General features: G+C 46.7%; 1 protein-coding gene across 4 annotated transcripts in view; it reads left to right on the forward strand.

Moving 5' to 3' along the window:
- HPCAL1 (hippocalcin like 1) overlaps positions 1-26416 on the forward strand; it is a 51749-nt gene that overhangs the window by 21109 nt on the left and 4224 nt on the right. The window lies entirely within an intron of this gene.

The raw sequence follows: 26416 nt of genomic DNA on the forward strand, positions 1-26416 counted from the left end.
TAAAAACAGGAAAATATTTTGGTTTTGGTGCTGTAGCAGTGCTTTTACATTCTTCCCAGAGGTCAGGCTGCTGAGCTTCTGCTAGGTTTTAAGCTGGAGGTGTTAGAAAATGATGAATGGCAACAATTCTGGATAATGCATTCCTCATCATTCCCCCAAATTAAGCCACCTGCGATGCCAAGTATTCACACCTGTTCCTGGCTGGATTTTCAAGCCAGCGTGGGGGGTGTTTTCTCCATCCAAACTCAGCTGTGTTTAACCCAGTAGGTAGTTCTGTACAATGCCTCTACTATACAGAATTTTATCCAAATATCTCCATCAAAATCTCATTTCAGCTCCTGCTGCTTCAGAATGTTACACAATAAAGCAGCGTGTCGCCCTGTCTGCTCTGAAGCCATCGTTCCCAGCCTAGAGCTGGAGGTGTTAGGATGCAGGTATTGCTTTCTCCTTTGCATCAGGGGGATCCCAATGGAGGAGTGCTCCCCACCAACTGAAGCATGTTGGCCAGTTCCTTGAAGAGGCATTTCAGGAGTGTTTGGTGGTTGCAGAAGGCCAACTCTTTATCAGCCATCTGCTTTCACAACTTTTCCTTTCCCCTACCCAGCCTTGGCCTCTTCCTGGAAATAACATGTTTGGGCTCCATATCCCTGCACCCTTTGTTCTTCAGCTTGATCAGAACTTGTCATCTTTTTGTTGTTTTTTTTTTCCTTCTATTACATGGAATAGAGGAAAAGAGAGAATAACTCTGACTGTGAGAGTATGCTGAGCAGAATCTGGTTCTTCATATCTCTTCATATCCTATGCAGCTCGGAGCCCACTAATCTCCTTGTAAACCCAGCTTCAGCCTTGGGCTGGCCTTACTTGCTGAGAAACTCCAGATGCTTTTATTTTTAAACATGCAAACTATATATATATATTTACAAATATGCATATTTATATATAGATAACTTTCAGCAAACAATCCCATTACATACATATATGAAATCCACGGAGACCAGCTGTATTTTACTTGGAAGCTCTCCATGCTGGGAGATGACCATTTAACATGGGATGTTAGGTTTCTCTAGGAGCCCTGCAAGACTGAGTAGAGATTGGAAGGGAGGGACAAGAAGTATCCTGAGACACTGGGTGCAGATTTCAGCACCGTGCGAGTTGTCTCCTGAATGCCACGTGCAGTCCAGGCTTTCTGTAGGTTTTAACATAGTGCTTCTTTCCACCACTTTGGTTCTAACCCTTGCTTTGTGGTCTGCCCTAGCCAAAAATGTGTTTTCTGTGTGTAGAGCTTTCTGGAAGAGGAAAGATAACTGCTGTGACTTAGGTGGTATTTTCTCCTTTCTGAGGAGTCAGGAGAGGAGAGTGGAAGAAGAAAGGTTAAATTAACAAGAACATGAACATTTGAGCAGATGGCTGACCTTTCTAACACCAAGAACCATTTAATTTTAGAAATTTGCAGGCTGTTTTAGGTTTGTCATGTTCTTTGCAACCAGCTGAGTGCAGATCCGCGATATGATTTATTAGCCCACCACCGGGCTTTGTTGCCTAATTTCCCTTCTGTTTGCACCACTGAACTCTGGGTGGAATAAGCAAAAGGGAGAAGCGGCATGTCTGCATTATAGGAGCATTGATTCAAAGCCCTGGATGCTGAGGGAGGAGGGATGCTGCTCGTCATGCTGCAGGGAGCCCATTCCTGCAGACCCAGGTGCTCAGCCTCAGTTGCTGCCCTGAGCCATCCTCCCCAGCGTGATGAGGGACATGGAACAGTTAATTGTGGTCAGGGAGGAGACAGATGATCATCCTGCCCCAAATCACTTAAACGTCTTAAGGGTCTACCCTTGTCTGCCTGGACGAGCCAACTAATCTTACAGCGAGCTGCACAAGTTGCTTGGAGCTATATATGGGACCTGGAGAGAAAGGGCACAAAGCAACCAATTCCCCTGTCCTTCCTCTCCCCACAAAACTGCTCTATGTATATCCAGTTACTGCTTAAGGAAAATCACTGCAGATCAGCTGTTCTCCAATTCATGCTTTTTGTGAGCTGACAGCAAATTGCACTTTGGAAAGTTGTTTGGCAGTTCGGAAGAGCACACATCTGCACAGCAACCACACGTGATGTCCTTAGTGGCCTCCTGGAGAGCCGCTGGGATAAGTGCTGCTCAGGGTCCTGCCTGGGGTTTGCTGACATCGATCAAGGTGGAGGAATGACCAGGGGACACCTTAGGAGTGGTGTGTAAGGGATGTGCCATGTCAGCCTACCAGAAGTGGAAAACAGAGCAAAGGATCTCTACCCGAGCAGCACACGTTTCTCTTACGGCAGCCCGGCATTTCACTGCAGTTGGCTTTTCTTAATTACTGCTAATGCCTCTGCAGGCTGTGCTGCTGCAGAGATGGGATGTGGCTGGCCCTGAGTCAGGGTGAGGAGACTGGCTGTCTACAAGGCTGACTTTTTTTTTTCATTCATTGTCCCTAAATGCAAACGTGATGCTGTGAAAACGTCTGTTGAACCCCATTGCTTCACCCCACCAAAGCTACCATTTTCTGACTGTTTTGGAAAGTTGTGCAAATGGCTGTTTACTTCATTCCTCTGGTGTCACTGTCTCCTGTCCGTGAGATGCAGATCTGTGCGTGCAAGCTCAGCTGCAGCTTAGTTTGGAGAATTCTTTGAAGCACTGTGGCTTTCTGCACTCTGTTTTTTTTTAGCATCACTTCTCTCATCACAGAGATGGGCAGCTGTCCTCCCTTCCCCCACGTGGTTAAGCTTTTAACACCCTTCCCATAACACAAGGTTATGAGATGCTCTATGCAAGGGCAGCAACCCGTTTCAGTACCCCAGGTGCTGCAGGCACAGATGCTCAGCCTCCAAGGGAGGCTTCTCTGGAATTACTTCCAATGAGATAGGTTTCTCAGGACCACTTGGGAGGATTAGCTTTTGTCTGTCTGCCTATCTATCCGTCCATCTATTTATTTTGAAGAAAGTGATTTTCTTGGGCTTGTTGCCCTTTTTAAAAGTGTACTGTTTACTATTTGGACCAGCACCCTGTTTTTCTTTTCTAAGCTAAATGCTCCTTCGCAACAGAGCTCCTGGCAAATATCACCTGGCAGGTAAGAAGGAGGTGTCCCTGCATGTTGAAGGGTGTTTTTGGAGCTGCTAAATTTTAGGCTGACCCTGGCAGGGTGAGTTGAAGGGAAGATGAAGTGGTTTTCACATGGTGACTGCTCTGTAACCCAGCATTGGCTACCATAGCCCAGCAGCAGGAGTTTGTGGAAGAAGGTGGAGCACAGAGACTGGAGTTGTAAGGGGAAACACAATTACCAAAGCAAAAGAGCAAACGGTCATTCATAATCTATAAAGATTGATGCTGGTTGCCCTTGGGTTTGCCTCCCTGGCCTTAAGATTTCCTCATTAGAAGCGGTTTCTATAAATGGCATCTCTTGGAGAGATCTGAAGGGGTTGGGCTGGAGTTGCATCTGGGTGATCGATCAACTTTCACCTATGAGCCTTTTTTTTCCTCGAAGTTGGTTCTTTCTGTAGCAGAGAGAACATGTCTGAAGCAGATATAAAACAAAGAGTCAGATTTTACTCGAGTCACTATGCCCTCTTATAATTTTGCAGTCTGAATGAATTCCAAAACAATTACATTTATGCTAAGTGGGCAATAAATGATTAATCTGCCAGCAGGCAGCCAGTGCATGAGTGTCTTTGAAATAAATTTTGAGCCTTTTTGCTGCTGTTCTTTCCCTGCAAGTGTGATGCAAAGATAAAACGCTGTCAGTGAAACAAATCATGGTTTGTAGCCTGGTTCTCTTCCAGTATACTTTTCTCAGCATCATGCTTTCTTGCACTGGAAAGCATATAATGAAAGGGGTTTGAAATATGCCCCGAGCCAGAAGAACATTCAATCTCCTATTTTATTTTGGGCATGTACTTCAATTATCATGGGGTCGGATGGATTTATTTGTGCACTTAGGTACATGTTTCATCTGAGTCAGTAAAGATGCCAAGAGCCTTTGTTGATGGGAGGTCACAAGTGCTCTTCATTGTTAGCTGCTGCTATCATGCAGAACATGTGAAGATCCTCGTCAGTCATCTTTGTACAGCCTGAAATAGCCCTTAAACAGAGATAGCTGCTTACATCTTGACTTTGCCCTCAGCAGGTCTCCAGCAGAGAGCACTGCCCAGCGCTTGGTGATGGGCACAGCTGGATGTAGGAAGGTGGCTAAACGCTCTGCAGTGCAATGATTTGTGAGACAGAAGGCAAGGCAGAACTAACTGTAAGGCTGCAGAAAAGGCTTCAGTTTGGTTTCTTATGCATTCTGGAAACTTGTACGTTTTTAACATTTTTGCAGCTCCAAGTCACAGCGCTACTTATTGCATTGCATCAGAACAACTGACTCAGAAAAGCCTCATGTCTGCTCACGCTAGAGACTTGCATATGTGCTAGCTCTGGTTTTAATTGTCATTCTGTTGGAGATGTCCCCGGAGCATTTGGCAGGTTGAAGGTTAAGCTGTTTTTCATTACTTGGAATAGCAGTGATACATTCAGTCTACACCCAGTCGAGCTGGCTGGGAGGTGGTGAGCAGCAGAGGAGCTGGGCATAAGTCACACAGTTACTCATATAGCTTCTTACCCTTTCCTCAAGTTATTCTGGTTGCTGTTCTTCCAGCAACACCCATCTTGTTTTCCTGGTAAGCTGGACAAGAATAGGTCTGTGTGGTGGGAGCAGTGTTGTTGTGCAGGCTGTGACTCCCAATGACCTGCAGCCACGTGGCCAGCGCCAGCAGTGTGGTTGAGCACTGCCTTGGTGCAGCTACACAGCAGCACTCGTGCAAAGAAATTGGTGCTGCTCTGTGGCAGAACTGCAGCTCTTTGCTAGGGATATTGTCCGTTTCCCTAAAGGCAGCCCTGTGCTCTGATGGTGACACTTCAGTGCTGGAGGTTTTACACCCATTTCATGCTGTGGTTTTTGGTTTAATCCCAAGAAGAGGCAGCTCTCTCAGGTAAATGAAATGCCTTTCTCTTGATTCCATGTGGCAGAGGAAAAGAGTCCTGACACTGCTTATCAATGATGCAATTGGCTTCTGCTCAGGTATCAAAATTGGGGAGATGAGCTCCAGGCAGACACCTGTGTGACAATTGGGTTATTCAGGGCAAAGCTTGTTTGTAATCTTAGCCTATTTGCTATCAAATTTAAGTAAGTAAATGTGAGCTATACTGCTCTTACCCCACAACAGCTAGGCTGGGTTTGGTCTGCCTTTTGTGCCTGTCCCCAAAGAGATCAGATTAGTGGCAGCCAGAAATAAACACCTGCTCTGGGCTGCCAGGTGTGGGAGCCTCTGCAGCTCCTGCCAAAGGGATCAGGCAGGGGATGCACTGCCGAGGTCAGAGACGGGATGTGAAGACACTGAGGAGAGCACCAATAGCAGTCCTGTCTGTGGGTGCCGAGGGATGAAGCCACAGGTGGCAATTAATCTCGTTTAATCTTATTTTTTAAGGTTTTTCTCCGTGCATCAAGAGACTCTTTCAGCAACCTGTTGTGTCAGTCGCTCTGTGAGTGTGGTCAGCACTGCTGGAAAGAGCAGCTTTTACTAGCCATGCTTGTGGCATGATCAGCCCAGTGCTGCTGCGGGGGGCGGAAGTGGACTTCCAATCCAGAATCCAAGGGGGTCCTCGCTGGGTGCTTGTTGTGTTGGGAGATGTCTCACCTCCCTCCCTGGTAGGAAACTGCCCCACTTTCAGGGTGAACTTACAGGCTGTTCTAAAGGTTTGGGTTTTTTTTTGTCAGCGTTGTGGGTTTTTTCTTTCCACCTGCTGTTTGCCATCCTGATGCAGCGACAGCAAAACTCCTCTCTCTTCTGGTGCTTTCAGTTGTAGAAGCATCAGCCAAGTTTGCTTCTTTTTTTTTTATTTGTATCGCTGAAGAACATTTTGGTCTTTGCTCTTTATTTTCATTGGCATGATCTAATTCAGCTTGATTTTGGCAATTTCTCTTTACCCCTTGGCTTCCCAACCACTGTGACACAGCTGTCTTTGCTGTGTTCCTTTGTGTTCCTCGTAGGCACTTTGATGAGTCCCAGTATCCCTGTTTTGGTGAGTATTTAGTTAGTCAGATTGAGAATTGTTCCCAGCAAGTCTCCCCCACTTAGCTTGGGATACCAGCTGGTTTCTTTTCTTTTCATATTTTCATCTTTACTGCAAGGATACGTGAAGCTCCTTACAATTCTACCCAGCTTACTTCCGTACTAACTTCCTTGGACTCCTCAAAGCTTATTGAAAATTGAAAATGTTAATGACTGTGTTTCCAGTCAGGGTTTCCTTCTGCTTACTTAACCCATTGGTCCATGCTTGTGTGAGTTACTTTCTGTGAGCACTTACAGCCACTTGCAGTATCTGAATTAGCATCACCCTGTTCTACTTCAGCAGCTGGAGGACTAAACCCACTGCCTGCTGCTTCCGAGAATACCTGTGGTCAGTTCTTAACATTATGTTCTTTGCTTTAACATTTGGGACAGTTGCAGTTCCCCAGTTTGTGACCCTACTGGCACTTTTATCTCCCTGTGGCCTTGTGTTCTGCTGTGCAGTCCCACATGAGCACTGTGGGGCTCTCATGTTCCTCCTGCTCTCCTCTCCTGGGCGCTTCTCCTAAATGTCCACTTCTGCTTCCTGGCTTTTCATTGCTGGCTCTTCTGCTGTATTGCCCTGGCTCCCAGTATCAGTATGTTAATGCCTGCTCTTGTTTCTTACTCATCATCTGCCTAATTATCCTCCATCCTATCTGACTGCCGCTGTTGATGTTAATGTGCTCTTTGTTCTCCAAAGTTTAGATGACACTATGTGCTTTTTTGTCCACATTTACCAATCTCCCCGTCTGTTTATTAAAACCAGATGTGGGAATTAACTGATTTTCCTGATTATCCTCTCTCTAGAGGATTTTTTTTTCCTTTAGTTTAAAAATCTCAGCCATGCCTGCTGTGATCACAGACGGCCGTACCTCCTCCACTGAGAAACATCCTTTTTCCATGCACGCTTTCTGGGGGCAGAACATCCTAAAACTTCCCTTGCAGTATCAGTTCTTGAACCATATGGATGACATTAACTTGTAATGGCTTTTCCTTCCTTTTGTGGGGTTGAAAGCAGGCTCCTGGGGATGGTGTGAGGAGGCTCAGCCTGGTCTCTGCAGGCTCCCTGCAGCCCAGAGGGATGTGGGCACCTCCAGGGAGCATCTAAAACAGGCTCCTGCTTTCTCTGCTTCATCTCCCTGGGCTGCTCCCCCCTGCTGGCACAGGGGCTGTCCTGTTCTGAGCCAAATTTAGCTCTGTTCTTGAGCCCCTGGGTGAGTTCTCTGTCTGCACACTGAGGGCATTTCATATCTTACCAGAAAACCAAAAGGAAACACCTCAAGCAATGAGGAGCTCAAATACTCTAACAAGGACCAAATAAAGTGGTGAAAGTGAAAACAGAGAACTGAAAACAGTGTGGCCAGAGATATGAGGTGGAAAAGGAGATGGAGAAGCAGGGCACAAGGGAGAAAAGCCAATCCCAGCAGGAGCTGCAGTCCAAAGCAGCTGAAGGATTCCTTGCTGCACACTCATCTTGCAGCATCTCTCTGAGCAGGAGGATTGAGTCCAGATTGCTGTGTCTACAGTGAGTTCTTGTTTTATTTCCCATTAAGAGGGTAGACACCAAATCAGATTTCCACTCTGAGTTGCTTTACATTTTTAGCCTGTGATTGGATTGCAAATGCACACTGCATATTTACATTTCTGGAAGCAGGCTCTGCTGCTGTCTTCTTAACCAGGATCCAAGTTAATTTGCTGAGCTTCCAGATGGGAGCCATTTGTTCCTCTATTACAAATTCGCAGGAATGCTTAATTTAATCTAGATTTTCTAGCTGAGGAGTTGGCCTAATCTAACATTCAGGCATTTTCCTTGCCTCCCATTCTGCTTTTTTTTTTTTCTTTTTCCCTTCCCCCTCCCCCAGAGCCAAATTAACACTTGTGCAGAATGAAGCAAATTGATTTTGCAGCGCGAGCCATCAATCCATCATCCATCCTGCTCAGCTCTTGGGGAGCAGATTGCCTTTCCATCTCCTGCAGAAAGGCTCCTGAGAAGAAGACTGGGCATGAGGTGTAGCTAGAAGAGCCTCTTAGCAGCATTTTACCTGGTTTGCTGAGGCCTTTTACATTTTGCTATGTTCTTTGTTTTAAACTCTTCAAGGATCACCTGACTGAGCTCGTACATGTGCTGAATAAAAACATTGTCAAACGGCTGTTGCAGGTAGATAAGATTATTTGCAGGGGGAGGCTCATAACTTTCCTTAGCAACGTTCAGCCTCCAGTGAATCGAGTGACTTGCGATTGTATTATAGCCATTTCTTTAATGAAATTTTAAACTACATGCCTCTTTACAATCACTTCTGCCCAGGGTTCCTAGGTATCCATGCAAACACTGAGTATATGATTTCCGTGGCGTGCAGTGCATGCTGAAGAAGCAGATGCAGAGCAGGCAGGTGAGGTTAGCTCATGAGCTGGGCCCTTTCTTTGCTAATGCATTTTCCATAACAGTTAAGATTGCGGTAGGAAAAAATGATGCGTCACGTCTTTGCTACTTTGGTTTCAGAGTGAGTGTATTGAAGCAGCTTGAGGTCAGCTTTATTCTTTCTTTTTCTGCGTTATGAATTCCCAGTGCTCACAGTAGCCAAACCTCATCCCCAAAAAAGCCCAGGAGTGCTGCACACAGAGACAGCATCCCTAAGCCTTGGAGACGCCACGTACCTGGAGCAGCAGGCTTGCTTGTGAGCACATCCTGAGCAGACTGGGTCAGCAGCCTGCAGCATGTAGCAATCTGCAGTTGCCCTGCCTCGTCCTGCACAAGTGGGCACAGGCTTGGCACCACAGCTCAGCCTCGGGACCGGCACTCCAAGGGTCAAGGCAGGACCTGGGCCAGCTTCCCAGCACCACTAGCAGCTGTGAAATGCCCCGAGACAAAGGCGGTGTAGTGGATGTGGTACAATAAAAGATTATTTAAAAGATTATTTATTTGGTTCCCAGTACTCAGGTTAACAGGCAATAACCCAAGCAGGGAGGGATTTATTTGTTAGGAATACAAGCAGTGTAGGAGAGGTTTAGATCCTTATCTTGGACTGTTTGGATAAGGTACTGACTCATTAGCGGGAGAATTGGTTTTGTTTACTTACAGGCAGTGAGATGACATAATGAGCTAGCGCAGAAAAGCAATCGAATATTTGAAATTATATGAAGGATTCTGTAAAGCATATTTTATTGGAGCATTGTTTTCCTTACTCTAGGATGAAAGGAGAAAGAGAGCATTTGTCACAGAAACAGGAGTATCTGTGACCTAGCCATAGGATAAGCTCATTATTTTGAAACTGCTGCCTGGAAGTTTTCTCCCCATCGTGCTGCAAATGCCCACCTCCTTATAACCCTTCAGGAGTTTCTCAGGATCTTCTCCTGCTTTAGCCCGAATGCAACACCAAAAACAAGTTTGTGCCCTGCTCTCTCTGCTTCCCCTGCGCACAACTTGTGAAAACGCTGCCACACTGCTTGGCCAAGCTGCCCCGTGCAGCCAGAACTGGTTCAGGCTACCCAGCAAATCCTATTAAGTTGGGAGTGTCAGTGCAGCATATAAAACTTAGGTTCAGAGGGGGCTATTTATAGCTGCAGTAAGAGTATTGTGTACACGGGTTTTTCTTTCACTCCTAATCTGGGACCTTGGCAGGTTTGCCATCCCCTTTACCTGCGCAGCAGCTCGGGTGCCAGACCTCCAAGAACACTGGTGTTCAGCTGAGAGTCCTGGCCGTCCTTTAAAGCCACCTGAAGGCCTCTGTGGAGCAGGGGCTCATGATGTTCTGCCTGCTTTTGTTCAGCATCTCTCTTCTCCTGGCTCACTTGCTTCCTGGGGTCAATGGTTTGGCTTTTGGGGTGTGAAGTGCCCGCAGCCAACAGTGCTCCAGTGGAGGAGAGGTGGGATGTGTGGGAGTGATTTACTTGATCTTCTCAAGCTCGTCTCTGTGATGAGTGAGTTTTCTGAAACACAGAAGTTAGAACAACCCAAGTTTGGAGTGACCTTGAAAGTTCAAAAGATCCAGTCTTACCTGGGAAAAGAGAGCCTGGATGAACTTATCTAAGATTCAGTCCAGTTGCCTCTTGAGGACCTCCATTGATGACTATTCTACTATGTCCCTGAGAATGTTGTCTTGGGGTAAGACGTGGTTGTGTGTGTAGGACTTGGATTTGGAAGGACCAAATAGAGCAGGGCTGCAGAGGCAGGGAAGAAAGATTTGCTTGCTTTTCACGGGAAGGCCAATTTAAGCATCCTGTCACCGATGTCAGTTTGTGGTTATGGGGTGAGGGGGCTGGCTGAGTAGATAAAAAGGGCTTGCCTCATAGCAGTTGTCAGCCTGGTTTTATCCGGCAGAGGAGCAAAGACCTGTGTAAGCATCATTTCAGTTGGCTTTCAGCTCAGGCTTTGGCATTGTGCAGGTTCACTGATAGTATGTCGAAGAACTGCTAGTGATTTTGTTTTAAGATATCACACTGTTCCTGGAGCACAAACAGTAGTGACCAATACTACTACTATGTGGGCCCAGGCGGGGGTCTCCCCTAGAATCACCAGCCTTAGGATGCTGCCACAGAGTGCAAACAGATGCATTAGTAAAGCGTGTGAGCTTTCTGCACACTTACCACATTACATCGAGCTACTTGATTACAGGGATTGTTTATTTTATGGCTTTTTTTATATTCTTATTGGGAGCCATTTGTCAGTCTGCATGGAAATCTGATTAGCTGAGAATTGCTAGCTTTCTGGTATATGTTGACCTATAAAGTGAAGGATGCAGCAATAAACACAGTCCATTAAGCTGCTGCTGGAGTAGTCTGTAGGCTTCGCTGAAGGTGGGAAAGGAAAGAGCTTGATGTGTGAGTGCCAAGGCACTTAAATGCCTGGGCATTCAAGGAACAGGAGGCACAGGGGCGCATCATGCGGCTTCCCTGTCGCCCAGAAATTATGCCTCTTTATTGCCACAGATCAAACAATTTCCGTTTTTAAGCAAAGTGGTATCTGGCTTCTTGGCTGACCTTGGCAGTGGATGCTGTGCTGCGTTTCCAGAGCGTGCTGCACGGGCACTGTGCAGAAGTGAATAAAATACCAACAAGGTGACTAATGACACCTGAAGCCTTGCCATGATATTTGTTTGAAGTCACTCCATCTCCAGTATGGCAAAAGCCATGGGCAGCTATAGTCAGTGTCCTCTTAGTTTGCTTCTAATTACTGTACAAAGTTTTTTGGTTGGTTGTTTTTCATTTTTATATATAACTTGCAAGAAAACCTTCGGAAAGAAAACATGTTGCAGTTCTGGAGAACTTTGCTCTCCATGGTGGTGCATTCAGAACATGCTTCCACCATCATGTGGGGTGAGGAGGTTTGAGGCAGAAGACTGTGCTGCTCATGTCTCTGTCTGTTGGCTGGAGGGCACAGCTTTGCACAGCTGATCCGTTTCCTTCTGGGTACCATGGAGCACGGACCTGCTTAGAAAACCCAGCTGGCTTAGAGGGCCAACACGGTTGGCTTGGAATAAAGCAAAGAGTGTTTATTAGCTAATGTCATCTGCTGCCCTAGAGCCTTTCTGCAAGTCTACCAGCCTGGCTTTTACCACAGGTTTGTTGATTTGGGCTGGGAGAAGATATTCACAAGTCACCTCTGCTGCTTAAAATGTACAGGAATATTTGCCAAAAGATTCTTGAATTACTAAAGGTACCTGCAAGGTGTGCTAGGTCTATTTTTTGTCCTAGTGTGGAGAACCACTGAGCGGCTGAGGTGTCCTAGCTCTCTTAGCTTCCACCTTTTTATGCTCTTAAATATAAGTTTATACTAATAAGTAGCGGTAGCTACTATAATTAAATAGTCATTAATTTTGTATTCTTAAATATTCATAATTTGACAGATTTTTACTGTTGAGGTTCTGGAAGCAAAGCCTGTGATGACCATTTGGAGTATGTGAAGGTGCCCAGTGCTTCTCTGAGTGCTCATGCAACAGCATAGCTACTGAGTATCCCCTGTACCAGAGGTAAAAATCAGTAGTGAGGTACTAGAAATGATTCTGATGCCTTCTTTCAGTGTCACGTAGTTTAGATTTATGTTTCGGGGAGGGTCAGGTGGGGTTAGGGAAAGGGTCTACACCAGAAGGTGGTGGGCATGGAACGGGCTGCCCAGGGCAGTGAGAGCTGGAGTTGAAGGAGCGTTTGGACACCGCTCTCAGACACAGGGTTTGGATTTTGGGTGGTGCTGTGTGCAGATGGAGATTGGGCTCAGTGATCCTTGAGGGTCCCTGCCAACTTGGGATATTCTGTCATTTCAAATGTTTGCTTTTATTTTACCGTAGAGGGAAGCTCAGCAGTTCCCATGGTGGGTGTGTGACCCATTCCCCTGGCTCTGAGTTCCAGCTGTCAGTAAAGGCCTTGACCACTCCACGAACCTTCAGCCTGTGCCTCTGATATGAAAGCCTGGGGCCCCTGGTGGGGGCCTTGCCCTGTGTCTTTCTCAGGTGGAAGCCAGGTGCAAGTTTCCACAGCAGCACAGTCTGCAGTGCTCTCTGCAGCTCCTCATTGGAGACACAGCACTGTGTTTCAAGAAGCTCCTGTTTTTGCCTGGATAGAAATGGGCATTCTAAGTGAGGTGATGTAGGCAGAAGCGATGTTATGGTTTCTTCCAATTTCTGACTATAGGAAGCACATAAAGCACGAACAGGGTGAGAGTGAACAAGCGCTTGTGTGTGCACGTTTGGCTTTGTGCTTTAAAAAAAAAAAAAAAAAAGAAGGATCTAAAAATAAGCTCCCCACAAGCCTGCACTTCCTGATGAGTGGCAGCAGCCGGGGCAGCTCAAGCCATAGAGCCATAGGGCCGCTGTGCCAGCCTGGGGACAGACGGGAGCAGTGAGCAGGACAGCAGGCATCCTCCTGAGCTGTGCTGGGGTCAAACAGTTCAGGAGCAAAGCAACAGCAAAGGGATCAGAGGTACACAGAATAAACCAAAAATCAAAATGCAGCCTCTGGTGGACTTGCAGTGGGCGTGCAGATGCTGGTAAATGAGTTTTCTCCAGGCATCGCTCTGCCTTGCTTCTCTCAAATCCAACATCCAGTGATTTAGAAAGATTGCTCTGAAACCCTTTCTAAGCTTAATCAGCATTTCTGATCCTAACTCAGTTTCTACTGGTGTATATATCATCTGTATATCTAGGTTGCGCATTTCTACTTCACAGCTTGCTGGTTCTTTCTGGGCTGTTTGCCTCCTATAGGCTTCCCCACGTGTCTCTTGCATTCTGCAGCACTTTGTGCTGAGCAAGAGGGTGAGGTGGCTTTGTTCAGTGATCCACCATCTCATTTTTATGAATGGTTCTGATGTCTATCCATCTTGTTTCCTCTTCAAAAGTTCAAGAGGGTGTGGCTGTGTGTGCTGCCCAGCCCTGTGCTTCACAGGGGTGCATCTACTCATGCTGAGGATGCCCCACGCTGGGCACCAGCACTTGGGGAGGAGATGATCCCTTGGTGACTTGGTTGGGGACATTTGGGATGGGTTGGACACTGTTGAACCTGGTTGGAATTGCAGTCCTGAGGTGGGTTTTTATGGAAGGTGAGTTATTCATAAAATCATAGAATCCTTAGATTGGAAGGGACCTCTGAGGGCCATCTCGTCCAACTCCCCTGCGATGAACAGGGACACCACAGCTAGATCAGGTTGTCCAGGCCCTGATCCAGCAGCCTGGCCTTGAAAGTGTCCAGGGACGGGGCATCAACCACATCACTGGGCAACCTGTTCCAATGCCTCACCACCCTCAATTTAAAAGACTTTTTCCTTATATCTAACCTAAATCTCTTTTTTCCTGTTTGGAAAGAACCAGTTGCAGCATAGGGATGCTCTTAGGGTATCCAGTGATTTTAACTCATGCTGAACTTGTGTGACTAATTGCAGTCCAATCCGGCGTACAAAGCCAGTGCCACATTCACGTGAGGCACTTACATGACAGGAGGGGAAAAAAGTCGTTTTTGTATTTGACTTCTCTGAAGGCTTTTATCCAGCCAGTCGGACCAGTCTTCTTGTTAGTCAGTTGTTGTTCTGATATTTTGGGGTGTGTTTTTCTTTTTGTTATTAAAGAAAAGGCTACGTAATAGCTCTGTGTCTCCTAAATGCCCTGTAATTAGCCTGAGGAACTGGCTATTGAACTGTTGTGGCTAAAGCTGTGAAAAAGAATAATTTTAACTCCTGCTATATGAAAAGTCTTTTTTTTAATGCTGTTGTGATAACTGCCCGTTTGTGTTCAAGCATCTGTTCCGGTATATGAATGTAGAAGGAAATGAGCTGGCTCAGCAGAAACTGAAACCCAGACTAATCTCATGCTATAATAAGACTTAATAGCATCATTGTCCGTAGGCACTTCAGCAGCAAACTAAGCAAACAAAAATAAATCAGCGTTAGAAAACAGATCGCAGTGAAAGCATCAGTGCTGTTTGGGGGCCCGCTGTGGCGGGGCGGCTGGTCCCTGCCAAAGCTCTTTATCAGCTTTTGGAGGCTCGCTGCCGTCCGTCCCGCAGTGTCCTCCCGTTCCTTCACCCCACGCTTCCCTACTTACATAACTGACTTAGGCATTACCTTCTCTGCTCTCCTTGGCGTGCCTTTAGCCCCTTTGCATCACTTGGCCTCTGTGCTTCGATGAAGAACTTCCCCAGTAAAGCCACTGCTTCGTAGGGAAGGAAGGAGTTGTTCCAGGCAGAAGCAGCAGGTTTATATTGTTGCATGTTTAATTTTGCAGATCTGTTTGGTTGCCTAAACTCAGTAGTATATTGAGAATAGTATTTCTAATTACAAAAAAAAAGGTCCCTGGAGCATTTGAATTCTTGAAGCTTTCTCCTGACAGAAACTGAAAGTGGATTTTTTTGGTGTTATTATCAGGCTGAGAAATGTAGAGATTAGTGGAGTATAAACAGGAGGATGTGCAGTTGTCCTCAAGTGCACTAATGATCTGAGTAGCCAATTTGTTTAGTGGGAGAGTTGTGACTGAGCCTGAAATTTGGCACTTATGCTCTGAATTTGTTAAATAAAACTAAATAAAGTGTGGAAGTGGAGTTTCTAGACATGAAGCTGCGGCTTTGCCCTGTCACAGAATGGCTTAGGTTGAAGGCAAACTTAACAATCACTGAGATCCCAACCCCTGCCGTGGGCTGGCTGCCCCCAGGCTGCCCCCAGGCTGCCCAGGGCCAACCCAACCTGGCTTTGAGCATCTCCAGAGCTGGAGCACCCACAGCCTGTCAGCCTGCTTCAGTCTCATACGTAAGGACCACGGTCTGTGCCCACATGCCAGCTCTGCCCATGGGCTGCTGTATTGTGCTTTAGCTCATTCCTGTAACATCAGGTGCCAAAATCTGTACTTGCTGGATGCCAGAGGCTGTGATGATTCGTAGCTGCTATTTATACTGTGCATGAACAGGTTTTGGCACCGCTGCTTGATGAAGGTAAGCAGAATTCCAGTATCCGGAGAGGAATAAGCGTTCTTTGAGTTCAAGACACAACCATCTAGTACTGTTAGTCTGGGTGAGCATAATGATACAATATGAGCTGAAAGGCAGTGGTAGGAAAGAAGTCCACAGCCTCTTGAAGCAGGGGAAGCGGATATTGCATTCAGCTGTGCTACATGTTGCCATTTATTTGGCAGCTTCTCCTCACCCCCGTGCCTGCCAGAATGGATTTGGAGGCAGCCTGTACCCAGGTGATGGCAGTGGGCGCTCAGCACCTCACCACACCGTGGGCTGTTTCTACGTATGCATTTTACAAAGCAGCACACCCAAACGCGTGGGTTTTGAAAGCTTGGCTCAGGATGCAACACTGCCAGAGCTGAGCCGCTGTGTTGGCCTCTGGCTGCTCCTGGCCCAAGTGTGGTGTGCACATGCAGGTAGTGCTGCTGGGTTTTTGGTGAACAGTTGGACTTGAGGATACTCCTGCAGAGGGTGTGAAGTGAGGTTGCTTTTGTCAAGGGGAGGGTGTGGGCCTTTGCTACCACAACTCAGCCACCGGGAGACGCAGCAGAGGGCACATTTTGGCTGTCTGCTCTCTTCCTGAGTGCAGGCTTCATGCATGTGTGAGGGTGTGAGCACTTGCTGAGCTGTGGTAGCAGCTCTGGTCACACTGCAGCCTGCTAGCAGTGCTCAATGCTATATTTCCAACAACCTTTGTCTCTTTTGCTGCTCTGGTAAAGAGCCATTTTCATTTTCTGAGCAAACCATTCTGCCTAATGGCCTCTCGGCTTCTTACAGCTGTTCCTCTGCTGGGTCAGATCTCAGTCGCCCTTCAGAAGGAAAAACCAAAGCAACAGCTGGATCATGTATAAAGTACAAATACGTAGATGTGAGAAGCTGCACTTGCTGAAAATGTTTTCCAGTACACGTATCCAATTCAACAACAAACAGAGAGCGATTGTGGTCTCCCATCGTTAAGGCTGTGGTTAGGTTTGTTTGTTTGCTTTTGTACAAGCTTGAGTGGGTGTTTTTTTTATGAAACAAATGCAGCACTATTGCCTGTCTGCATGGGGTGGGTGGCAGACGTGTCCCTTCTGATCACTTGGAGCAGAGACTGACAACTCCCTGCGTGCCCTGCAGTGGAGATGGCTGTGCTGGTGGAGATGTTCCAGAAGCAAACTGGAACATTTCTTTCTTACGTTGTTTTTCCACTGAGCTTCTCATCTCTTCCATTCAACCTCACTGGTTATCAGTGTAGATGCATCTGGGAGTGCAGGAGCAAATATCTGATGCCACAGAGTTGCCATTTGTCATTAACATAAAAGAAAGTCAGGATGTGGTTTCAACAGCTGATTAACCCTGAAGTGGAGGTCAGAGAAATGGCACAGGATTCAGGGGAGCTCTGTGCCACTGCATTAATGCACCCTTATCTATAAGGAGGGGAGAGGATGCTCCATGGTGAGCACGGGGAGCAGCCTTGGTACAGCCAAACACAGATTGACCCAAAGCAGCCCTGGAAAAGACAAATCCCCTTCTTGGATGGGTTCCCAGGACAGATAAGGGAACGCAGTGTCACTGTGCAAGCAGGGGCAAGGCCTTGTCTGAGGTGGTGCGAGTGGTCCTGGTGGCCAGAGGCACAGAGAAAGGAAAACACAGGTCTGGGAGGGGATAGGGAGCCAGCCAGGAAGGGCACGCAGGGAACAGTGGTGTGCGAGTGATGCTCTCTGAGCTCCTCGGTGTTATGGTGTTTGTAATAGGGGCAGCTCACCCTTAGAACTGTTAAAACACCATATTGCAGGATCACACATAGCGCTGCGTGGAAGCCATTGGCACTCAGGCACCTCCATGCCACTCACCCTAGCCATGAATTTGGCATTGCCATGGGCTGTTCCTTGCTGTGCTTTGTCTGACTTCAGCACAACACAGCTGCTTCTCAGCTGAGTGCTCGCAGTATTGCCTTAATATGAATTACTAGAGATAAGCTGGCAGCTTTATAGCAACTGTACGTTTACCGAGCACATTTTGTTGTCCATTGAACCCAGAACCTGGCAGATAATTGCTATGACAAATAGTTTGGGCTCCTTCACTCCTTTGTAAAAGAAAGGAGGAGCTGATCTCTTAATCTCTCTCAGTTTTGGAACAAGTGCAGTTTCGATGGCTATCTCGGCAGGTTGAAACCACAGACGTCTGTTCCAAGGTAATTGCTTTGTGCAGAGCCATTCATGAACTAATTTTTTCCTCCAGGAAGCTGAAGTTTGTTTGTTCAATAGCATTTCAAAGTAGTGCCATTCCTTACCAGAGAACGTGTGCACAGTTCTGCTCTTTCTGACCTGCCTATGTCTTTGGTTTTGTTTCTTGAGTATAATCTGGAATGTATTTTCCCCACATTGCATCTTACTGTCTCTAGCCTGCTGTTTTCCAAACTTGTGGTTTCCTTCCTAGTCTCCTTCATTTTCCATTATTAAATCATCCAGCCCACTGCAAACTCCTGAGATGTAGATTTAAACAACTTAGGCACAGCACAGATTTTCCTATATTGGGCTTACAGGCAGACTGTGCTCCTCCAGTACACTGAGTGTGCTGGAAAACAACAAGCAAGGCTTCCTTCACAAGGACTGATGCTCAGAATAGAGAATATGGCAGGAAAGAAGCGCAGCAACTGAATACATTTAAATGCAATGCATTTAAAATGGGTAAATTACAGGGTCACAGCGGGGCTGAGGTTGGAGGAATCTCTGGGTCCATTAGGCGCAGCCCTGCTCCAGCAGGGACACCCAGAGCAGGGTGCCCAGCATCACTTCTGGGGGCTTCTGGAGAGCTCCAAGGAAGAGTGATGCTGGGGCCCTGCCATTTCTTTCAATGGCAACCCTTTTGGTGTTCAGCTGCACCCTGGAGCAGTGCTATTTAAAGCTGTGGGCTGTAGGATATAGGAAGCACTTCCTCCACGTTGATCTCTATCCAAATTCTGCAGACACTTTTGTCTGCTTCCTTGCAGTCCCCACCCTCCTTGGAGCCACTCCAAAGCCCAGGGCAGTGCGCTATTGTTTGGCAGGGTCATCCTTAGCTGGGTCTCCTTTCCTTTTCCAAAACAAAGTGCTGCTGCTCCAAAATGCCCAAGAGTGCAGGCATGGGCTGGAGAATCAGAAGAAATGTCTGTCTATCTGCTCTTGCCTTGCCACTCCTTGTGCAATTGGAGACACCAGTGTTGCATAGAGCAAGTACAGGAGCTGGCCTTCCTCAGGGAGCACCATGGATGTTTGCTGCTGCTTTTGTTGTAGCTGTGAATCTGTGAGGGACAGAGAGGTCTCCAGATGAACTTGACAAGCTATGGTCTGTCTTCTCTGCAATAGAGGGATAAGAAGCTGAAGTAAAATTTTCACAAGGACGTGAGCGCCTGAAATTCTTTTAAGGTATCGCCTATTCTTATGTGGCGCCAACTATTTCCAGCAGCTTTGAAGCTGGCTCCCCTGGCTTTTAATAAGCACCAAGTGTGCTTCATGGGCTCCAAGGCTAAGGGAAGTGGCCTTCTTCATGAGCGCTGAAAAGTGATGTCGGCACATGCTAGGAGAACACACCACGCCAGAACCTTTCACTTAGCGCCTTGTCCTCTATCAGTGTACCCCTCCTTTTAATCACCACCACATCTTTTAAACACTTTTTTCCTGTTTCTCCATAGAGGAAAGAAGTAAATGATAAATTATTGCATTGATGTTGCACAAATGGGCCGCTGACGGAAAGGTCTTGTTGACATGCTTTCTCACACAGGATTCCTTCTCCCCACGCAGAAAAGTCGCTGCAGATTTCCAGGAAAATAGTTGTGTCATTCTTGGGAAAGGGATATTAAAAAAAATGGGAGCCTGGTTGTTAGCATGGATCTTGGTTTGTGAAAGATGAGAAATAGGTAAAATATTGAGTTTTGTGGGCTTTTCTGTTGCTCTCTTAGAAGTGGGGCTGTCCAGTGATTGATACCAGGCACAGCCTGGAGTTTCTTCAGTGACAGGAATGATAAAGGAAAAGAGAAAAGAGTAGCTGAGGACTGTGCCTGGACCCTCAGAGGTCAGCTGAGGGCAGTACCTTGGCACAGCCAGACCTAGAAGACCTTATCTGTCCACAGCCTGGCACGGTAAAGCCTTACCAGTTACATTCTTTTTCCTTCCCTAAAACAAAGTTCATAAAGATAGCGCTATCTGAAAGTGAGATCTTAAGGTGGTGTCACGAGTGGGGCCTTCCCCCCAACTCTCCCAGTAATGTTCACCATCCATATAACCATTCATAGAAGATGCTGTTTTCCTGTTTTTCCAGACGAGCCCTTCACCGATGTGGCACTGAGATGAGAGGGCCCATGTCTAATCTCAGGGGGAGGTCAGCTCTCCTCATTTCATGCCTGTTGGGGGCTTCATGCCTCAAACCCAGCTCATCTCCTTCCTGTCACCGTACCCATTTAGGGAGGAAAATACACCCATTTGGCCACCACTGGCATCACTTAGAAATAAATTCAGTTAGATTTGATTTTCCGCTTGCCATCTTGCGCAGCCTGCTGACAGATGCAGCTCCAGGCAGCTCTCCCCGCAGCGCTCGGGAAAGCACATTTGATGTGGGTATTGCTGAGATAGAGCCCCGGGGTGGAGGTTAATGAGAAAAGTGCTGTCTGGGCTGGGGATGGCATGGTTTGCTCCTGAGATGATTTGCGTTCAAGTATTGAATGCCGCACAGAAATGCCGGAGGAGGGAATAGACTGTCCCACAGCTGCTCTTTGTTCCCCTAAAAATGTCATCGTGTGCCTGGATGTGTCTGCAGCTGTCCCCTGCAATCTGGATTCAGTACAAGGTGCTGAAGCTATGATCTCAAGGCATGAAAGTTGTGCTGACCCTGACCTGTGCATAAAGCTCCCAGCATGGCATTGCCCTTTCCTCCAAGCTGGGTGCTGCATACATGGCTCCCCTGTAAGAAATAGTAATCTCTTGCCTTCTGGCTCCTTGCTTAAAAAAATAAAATAAGATCTGACATTAGCACAGCCACCTGCACAAAGATTGAGCAATGCCCTCCTCCAGTGCAGAGCTTGGGCTGGTTTCCAGCACCACCATGTTGGTGGGATGCTCTTCTCACACAGTTATTTTACAGAGCTGTTGTTTTACAGGGTTTGCTACACCTGTGCTGAAAGAAAAAAATAGTGCAAAACACTCTGTTTGCTTATAGGTTTTCAACTTAGGCATCTATTTCATTTAGCAAAATGGAAAATAAAGGTGTGAAGCAATTAGATTTCTATCATTAGCAGTTGCACCGAAGGGGAAAGGAAGCAGTGTTTTGAGAAGAATTTTTTTGTGGTGTGGTGAAATCTATTTTTGCAGGTGAATTAAGTGGTGGCTTCTGTCCTTTATTAAAATGGTGATATATAAAAACAAGCAGTGCTACAGAGAAGGTTTGTGTAGAGAGCTAGGTGAATAAAATAGAGGGATGTAGTTCTGTTCTGTTTGAGACTTCGGCAACAAAATATTGATTAGCAGTAGAAATTGTTAGCAATAATTGTGTACTTGGTCAATGAAAATGTTAGTGGCAAGCAATCTTCCTCTTTTCTTTTTCCCTCGGTGTCTCATTAAGCATCTAAACAAATGCTAGTTCAATTTTTGTTTGAGGTTGCTGGTTGGCGAACCTCCAAACCCATTTTTTATCATCTTACTAAGCACACCTCTGTTAAGTAAGGCTTCTTTTTCCCTTCAGTTTCTCACCAGTCTTTGAAAACTGTCCCAGCCCTCCTCCCTGACAAATACAGCTCCAGTAGCTCCCCTGGGATTCCTTGATTCCTCAAAGCCCCCAGTCTCAGCACCATACGTGCAGCTGGGAAAACAATAATGTCCGATCTCCTTTTTTTTTTCCCACTTAGACATTATTAGCATTATTAGACCAGCCTCCGAGGGCTGCTTATTGGCTGTCACTGTCTCTTCTGCAAGCGTCATTGTCCCCAGACTCTTCATCTTCCCCATGTGAATGGCGCTGGTGCTGTGGGCTTTGCTCAGGTGCAGTTGGTTGGCGCTTGATGCTGCCACGTTTTAGTAATTCTTGTGATGCAGAAGAAAGAATTTGGTTCAGTTTCCTTTTCCCCAAGGTTCCCTATGATTATTCTGCAGAGAAGACAGATATGTAAAAAGTAGGAAGATGGCATTTGTTCTTCAAATCAGTACATGTATATCCTTTAGTGCAAGCAGACATGACTTTTAAGAAGTCAGTAGGCCACTGCACATCTTTAAATGCTTTAGGGACTTTGTGATGGTGGCTCAGTACACCAGAAGGGCAAAAGAGACCAATCTGTTGCCCTTGTGTGACTGTAGGTTGGCACTGCTCAGTTTTTTGTTCCTGAAATCTCAGATGTAATAAAACTGAATCACGGAATCACAGAGTGGTTGGGTTGGAAGGGACTTCAGGCTGCCCAGGGCCCACCCAACCTGGCCTTGAGCACCCACTGCTCTCTGGGCAGCTGTGCCAGGGCCTCACCGCCCTTTGAGCAAAGAACCTCCTCCTAACATCTAACCTAAATCTGTCCTCCTTTAACCTAAAGCCGTTCCCCCTTGTCCTATCATTGTCAGACCATGTAAGAAGTCAGTCTCCCTCCTGCTTGTAAGCTCCCTTTAGGTACTGGAAGGCTGCAGTGATGTGCACCTGGAGCCTTCTCCTCTCCAGGCTGAACCCGTGCTGCTTTCTGTCCTTTCCTCTGACCTTTGGGAACCACACAGTTTGTGGTTTGCACTCACAGAAGATTGTTTGGAATCACATATCACAATAGTACCTTGAATTAAAATGACGTGAGCTTTTCCTCGTGCAACCCAACCTGCTTGGAAAAAAGACCTTGTACACTAAGACATTGTGCTGACATGTTTTCCTTGCTGTGTAATACCGTGTAAACAAACCAAACTTTTTTTTTAAGCCTTGCCAACACTGCACAGCATCCAGCAGCAGAATGAGGCTGCCTGCTTCTCCCTCGCTTTCATTAAAAAATAAGAAAAGGGCAAAGGGAGGAGATGAGGAACATGCACTCATGGTTTGCTTTTCCTGTCTCAAATGACAGGCTGCAACCCTGCCTGATCTGCTCCCACCCAAATTAACCTAATTTCCTAATTTGCTCAAAATATTTCTATGCTTTTCTTATTGCATTGGGAATATTTGCCCTTTACAGTAATAAGCTCTCCTCTCTGAGTTGGAAAACGTTGTAGAGAGCTCCCTGAGGAGCTGTCAGATTTTCTGGCCCTTGTGCAGGTCTCCACAGCTCTGTTTTCCTCATTTGCAGCAGTTGGTGCATTCAGGGTAGGTTTGGGAAGGTTGGCCCCACAGCCAAACTCTGCTGGCTGCAGGCTAGCAGCTTGCACCCCAAATGGCTCTCAGCTCTGTGCATCGATGCTCAGTGCCCACAGACTAATTCATTTCCTGAGTTAATCAGGAATACAGTCCTGAAGAAAGTGGCAAATAAGAGGAATCCAGAGCCTTGTAAGTGAATTTCTAAGGTTTCAGACATTGTGTTTGGCTCCATGAATGTGCCATCTTGGGGCATTCCCCTGACATTGCTTTTGGCAGGATTGGAGCTGAGTAATTCTGTCTTTGGAGAGCTGGGGATGGATGCTCAGCTACACCTGTTGGTCGTTCCCAGCCATAGGATTGGGATTTTTATGGTACTTCTCTGGTGCTCGAGTGCATGTTTGTGGTGCAGCTTTCCCAGGAATGTAGCCCTGGGGACATCACTGCATCTTTCTGCATGGTGCTCAGCGTACGCACTGAAATGATTCCCAGTTTTCTGCAGCAGAGAGTGTGGCTGATACAGGTGGGAATCACTTCCTTCCAAGCACTTTTTTATTGAGCTCTTGAAAAAAGTTTAACTTAGAATCATAAAATCATGGAATCCCTAGAGTTGGAAGGGACTTCTAGTCCAACTCCCCAGCTTGACAACAAGTTTCAGGTAAGCAGTATGAAATCAAAGTGGGGTTAATCCTTGAACGTAAAGAAGAGAAAGAACCCATTTATTTATTTGTGATCAAGTCACAGGACTTAATGGGTTTCGCTTGGCTCTGTCTCCGTGCAGAAGAACCTGCAGCTCCTCCTGCAGCCAGGGCTTGCATCCCTGCTCTGAAGTCTGCAGGGGATACTTAGCATTAGGATTGAGTTTGTCCAACTGGTTCTGTTATTAACTGACAGACGCAGAGAAGCTCGTTCCTTAACTTTGTCACGAGGTGTCACTTTTGAGGATGAGGATGCTGCCATGCCGTAGGAGTTCACACAGACCCGATATCTACAGCAGTGTACTTGTGCATCCTGTGGCTTCTCTGATGCAGTGTTTGTTGCTGAGAATACTGCCATTAAACCATGTAAGAGAATCTGCTCTTCACTGCAAAGTGCATCATCTTCCCCAAGCCTGTGTAATTGGACTTAGGTCAGACCTGATGCCCATCTCCCAGCAAAGCATGCTCATTATGGGCCATCTTTACAGTCCTGACTTGCAGCACTATTTGCTATGTGACCTTCCTGGGTGGAAGGGACCAAAGCTTTTATTTGGGCTTCCTGCCCTTTTTTACAAGGATCAAACTGCAATAAAAGCCAACCTCAGATCCAGCTGGGTTTTTTAGGTGTGACTGTTGCTGAATTGCCCCATGGAGCATATCTCTGTGGCTGCCATTTGCACCTGGCTGCAGGAAATGGGATGCAGAGGCTGTAATACAGGCACAGGCTGGCTGAGATTAGTGAGGACCTCTGGAGACCACTTCATCTGTCCTTCCATCATAGTGCAGAGACATAGTGCAGAGAAAGGTGTCCAGCACCACAGCCAGGTCTTTTGGAGATCTCCAAGGAGGAGACCCCACAACCTCTTTGGAACCTGTGCCAATCTTTGTCACCACTGCTGTAAAATAACATTTCCAAGCAGAGCCTCTCTCAACAAAATGCTCACAGTATACCCGTGGGCTAATTCTTTTGTCTCCTCTTCTGCACCCCAGGGCATCAGTGACAGGTCCAATGCTTTGGCTGTTGTAATAAAAAGTCTTCAACCACCATGGGAGCCTTTCTTGCATTTTAGCTCACTTCAGAGCAGTGGAGCAGCACTGGCTGCCTGCCTTATGCTGCTCCTTGGCTCTGGGCTCCCTTAGCCCCAGGGGCACCATGCTGCAGGTTTGGGACCATTGTGAATCTCAGTTCTCTTCTGTGAGACAAATGGTGCTAGTTTTCCCCCTGCAAAGCATGTGGCACAGGTAATATAGAGTATTTATTGTGTGCACTGTGCTAAAGATCTGCTAAAGATCGCTGCTGTCCCACATTCAGGCATTTCAGGTCTTTCCCTCTTTTATTAAGGCTATATCCATACTCAAGGAGTTTTGCACAAGGAAGTGCTTCTCCAAGGAGCCATTCCTCTTGCAGTCTTAACTGATGCCATGGGAGCCTCCCTTCAGGAGCTCAGGTCAAAGAGAATGCAGTGAAAAAGCCAGCCTGGTCCTGGTGTAAGCAGCAGCCTCTCCCACCATGTCATTGTGTACAGCCGGCCCTGAGGCAGGGGATTCAGATAGCACAGGCTCTTTAAAAGAACAGCAACATGCAAACATCCCAGCTACCCGCAGCCCTCATCACAGCGCTGACCTGAACATCCCGAGCCCCCTCCCTGCAGTATCCATTAGCAGCTATCCTCCAAGTGCTCTCGCAGCTAAATTGGCCAACAAGTGATCTGCGGAAAGCAATCGAATGAAACATCAGTGGGGTGCCAGCAGCAGGGGGCTCCTGCCATGATTAATGAGGTATTTAGGCATCGCATTTTGGAGGAGCTACCTGAAACACAATGCACAGTGAAGGTGGCTTTGAGATGTGCTTTAATAAATTAATGCTAACGGTGGTTGTTTAATTATTCTTCACAAATTGGTTACAACAACGACGGGGTTGCGTTTGGGTTGAGCACATTATGAAGCCTTTCAGAAAGCTCGTATGCAAAAAGGGTTGTGTTTAGATCACTGCACATTGCTTTTCTGACATAAAATGATCCAAAAGAGGAGGAAGGGTTGAAACAACCTGTAATTTGTTGAATGCAAAGATGACGGGGATATAAGCTTTTGAGGCTGAGATTAAATGAGCATCCATCCAAAGAATAGAGTACATCTTATGCTATTAGGAGTGTTGACTCCAACAACTAAGCTCCTGCTGTTGAGGGACCTCCCTTTGTAAGGGAAAAGGAAAGTAATGGCACTAGACGTTTCCAAACCTCCTTTGGCCATCAAGGTCCAGCAAGCAGAGCCATGCAGAGACCTGCAGAAAGCTGCCATGCAGTGAGCAGAAGTAGAGTTTCATGGCTGAAACACAGCTTTTATGGTGAAGAGACTTGCCAGTGATAGCAGAGCTTGCTGCATTGAGCTGGGTTCTGTCTCCAAGCATTCAGCCACAGGACAGGATGTGCATTTTGTACTTTGCTGAGACAACACACAAAATAAGTGGAATGCAAATAAAATGAGGTTAAATTCAGCTCTCTGCTGCACAGCCCCTTACTTTTTTGCTGACTTATAACATTTTTGTAGGTTCTTATGCATCACTGGGATGTTTACCTCTGGGAATTGCTCAGCCCTGGTACATTTTGTGGTGTTGGTGTCTGCTGTGCTGCTCAGCGCTTGTTCGTTTGGCTCTGGATAAGCATGATGGGGATGCAAAGCAAGGCAATGGCACACTGCTTTGGTTATTGTGCGTTGTTACACTTTTTGACAGAACAGAAGGTGGTTAACAGCTTTTTGCCTGTGGTAGGGAATACTGAGCTTACAGAGTAAGTGGTTGAGTTGGACAGAACAGCCTACCTACCCAATCCCTGCCATGGGCTGGCTGCCCCCCACCAGCTCAGGCTACCCAGGACCCAGCCTGCCCTGCAGAGATGGGGCACCCACAGCTCTCTGG

The sequence above is a fragment of the Phasianus colchicus genome, chromosome 2, assembly GCF_987193195.1.
Source record: "Phasianus colchicus chromosome 2, bPhaCol1.hap1.1, whole genome shotgun sequence".
Classification (NCBI taxonomy): domain Eukaryota; kingdom Metazoa; phylum Chordata; class Aves; order Galliformes; family Phasianidae; genus Phasianus; species Phasianus colchicus.